This window comes from Alexandromys fortis, unplaced genomic scaffold, assembly GCF_014885135.2.
Source record: "Alexandromys fortis isolate MF-2015 unplaced genomic scaffold, M_Fortis_MF-2015_v1.1 scaffold_65, whole genome shotgun sequence".
Lineage (NCBI taxonomy): Eukaryota > Metazoa > Chordata > Mammalia > Rodentia > Cricetidae > Alexandromys > Alexandromys fortis.
In genome coordinates, this window is record NW_026067986.1 from 8,770,062 (window position 1) to 8,773,536 (window position 3,475).

Sequence of the window (3,475 nt, forward strand, 5' to 3'; positions counted from 1 at the left end):
GTTTGGATGATCATCATTGGTCCACACCCCCTTTCAAAGAAGCACCTTTCCCCTGTTGGATGTTTTGTTCTCTGAGATCATTGTTTTGAGGTCAGATGATTTCATCGGCCATCTGTCCAAGGATAGTTTCCACAGCGATTAGCCAGCCATGACCTAGTATTCTCCAGCCAGTCACAGTTTGTGTCGTGTTCAGTTACCCTTCCAGATGAATCACTTTGGTGTTTCGCTTCCACGTAGGAGGCTGTGAGAAAGGCTGGAGTTGAGGAACTTGGTACTTAGGCTTTTCTGAAGGGAGCCTCCCCCTCCCCCAACAGGACTGTTGAAGTCTTCCTTCAATGTCCCACATCTGCCTTCTTTTGCCTGATTTCACAGCACGTTTCTCTACAGCCTGTCACTCTTTCTTGAAGAAATGTGCTGTGCTTTTTTTGCTCTGTGATGATTGTCTCAGCTTTTTCTCAAAATAGCAGATTTGGGGTTCTTTCTTCCATCACAAGTATTGCTGTTTGTAATGTGATTTCTTCGTTTTGAAACAAATTTTGAATTCTTCTTTACAAGATATTAAGCGACCATTCAGATTTCCCTCTAGATCAGGGGTTCTCAACCTTTCTAACACAGCAACCCTTTTGTGTGGCTCCTCATGGCCTGGCAATCCCTGACAATAAAATTCTTCTGTCTCTACTTCATAACTATAACTTTGCTGCTGTTATGAATAATGATGTCCTGTGAGGGTGTGAGGGTCATGTCCCCCAGGTTGAGAACTACTGTAAATGATTATGTTTATAGCCATAGATTATTGCTGATATCAATTTTGGTCTATTTGTAGTGGGAAGAAGTAACTTCAGAGACTTAATACTATTTAAGTTGTTGAGACTATGTAATTGCTGAATATCAGCCAATAAATAAGACATCACTATTGGCTCCTCCTCTGCCTAGCAATATCACAGAAAGGGATAATATAAAAACCAGGGAATGGATAGAGATGCTGTAAAATATTGTAAAATGTGTGTGTGTGCACGCATGCTTTAATTATTTATTAATAACTTTATAATAACTGTTTATAAAGTCTGGAACTCAATGCCTAATGTAAACTAAGTACCATTTTACTAGTTTTACCATGTGGATATGTAAAAATAGATTGAAATAGAGAATTTGTTCTTTACTTTTCTTCATAAAAATAAGAAATATAGTTTTTATAAAAAATACCTTGAATACTGTACTTAAATTGATTGCTATGAATCAAATGACTCCCTAACAAATGCCAAGTAAATAATCCATGAGCTTGGAGCCAGTTTACAGAGAACTCAGCCTAAGACAGAGCTTGAGTATATTTTATCATACTTAATGAAATTATGAAATTTTGTACTTTTTAGAGTTTAACAAACATAGCACTAACTTCACACAATCACTAAGCCGATATTGTAAAATACGATAGCTACCATTTCTAAGTTTTATAAATCACAAAATACAGCTTGACCCCTTGCTACTTACTAAGCACCATGACAAATGTGGATCTGGGCTAAATTCAGGCCATTTTAGTGAAAACATTTAGGGAGTTTTAAAGAGAAATGTGTTTTGGAGGTTTATGGAGGTGAGAAGTGCAAAAATATCACCAGAGGAGAATCTGTTTTATCAATGCCTATCAATGCTAGACACAGATGGCAGCATTGGATAATGGCCATGACTGATGACCATGGATGAGAAGCTTTTCTAAGACATTGACTCAACACATTATTCTTCACAATATTTCTGTAAACCTTTTGAATGGCAGAATATGGAGATTTCAGAGATCTTTTGGGTAAGAATGGCCATATGGGATGCTCTCATATTTGTCCAGCCTTTCCTAGGGAGTTTTACCCCATTAGAGGATAACATGAGTATGGAAAATATTTTTCAAAGTTTCTGACTCACTTACGAAAACAGGAACATTCCTCTAAGACAGAAAGCAGACAAGTATGATTTTAGTATAAACAAGACTAAAGTAAGGTCCATTGACATGGTTTTTAGTTTCAAAATATTTCTGAAAATGGTCCTGTATTTTCTCAACTATTATGAAAGCTAGAATAATATTTCCTTCATCATGCTTAATTAAATCAGCAACCTCCAGAACTGCATACCCAGTATTGTCACAATCACCTTAAAGAAATAATGTGTGAGGGGAATGTTTACCAATATGGTCTTGGATAATCCCTTTCTTTATAAAGAGTTTACAAATGCACTCTAATGATTAGTGTCGTATGGCTTTTCCTGCATATCATGGAAAGTTTTCTTCTACTCATGACATGGCTGTTGAACTCTGGAATATTCAGCAGCTATAGTCATCGGAAGGACAACTACTTAAGAACTGATTCATTTACTTTCAATGGTAGGTGAAGAGTCTCATGAGGCTGTTCATGATTCATAGAATGTCTAGCTCATGGTTAGTAAGAGGGAAGGCTCATGAGGCCAGATCCATACTCAAAAATATATAGGTAATTAATGGCCACTTTTCCTCTACGGCACAGCCACCCATAAGTTGATCTTGGGCCTGGAAGTAACCCTTCATCCACACCCCTGTAAGCAGCCTTATTTCACTAATTAGATTTCTTTGGTCTGTTGCTATTACCCCACAAGGGGTGAATAAAGATTTGTTTATCTCTCAAGAAAAAGTGCAGACAACACTAGAGGGTTATAAATAAATGCCCATTTACCCCAGATAGCACACAATTACAAAGACATTATTCTGACCAACAATAGGTTGGGTGAATGTTTCAGTTTGTTCTTTTCCACTGAGCCATGGTGTGGTAGTTTGAATGGGAATGACCCTCATATGCTGTATTTGAATGTCTAGTCACTAGCTAATGAAGCAGTTTGGGAAGGATTAAGAGGTATAGCCTTGTTGGAGTAGGCCTGGCTTTGTTGGAGGAGGTGCATCACTGGGATTTCGAAAGCCCACGCCAGGCCCATGCAAGTGTCTGATGTCTCATATTTGCACAGTTGCAGCAGATCTGAGATCTAAGTTTACTTAAACAGCCATGTTAAAAAGTATTTCTAGGACTTCCAACTATGTGCATGCATTGATAATTTTTTCCCCTGAAATGCACTTATCTTTTGTCTTGTTTCTCAGAACTGGAATGCTTATTTTCCGAATTTCAGGCAATATGAATTAATGAAATCTATTCATTATTTTTGCCTGTCAGCTTCCTACTGAGGCTGACATTTTAATTTTTACTCCCTGAAGCATTTTGAGAGCTGATTCTAGTTATTAGCTAGAGCAGGAATGGGGTGTGAGAAATGGCCTTGCAATCAGTTTGTCTTGAGGTAAGCCAGACCCAAAAAGAGGAACATGGGATGTACTCACTCATATTTGGTTTCTAGCCATAAATAAAGGACATTGAGCCTATAATTCGGGTTCTTAGAGAAGCTAAATAAGAAGGAGAACCCAAAGAAAAACATATAGGCATCCTCCTGAATATTAACCTTCATCAGGCGATGAAAG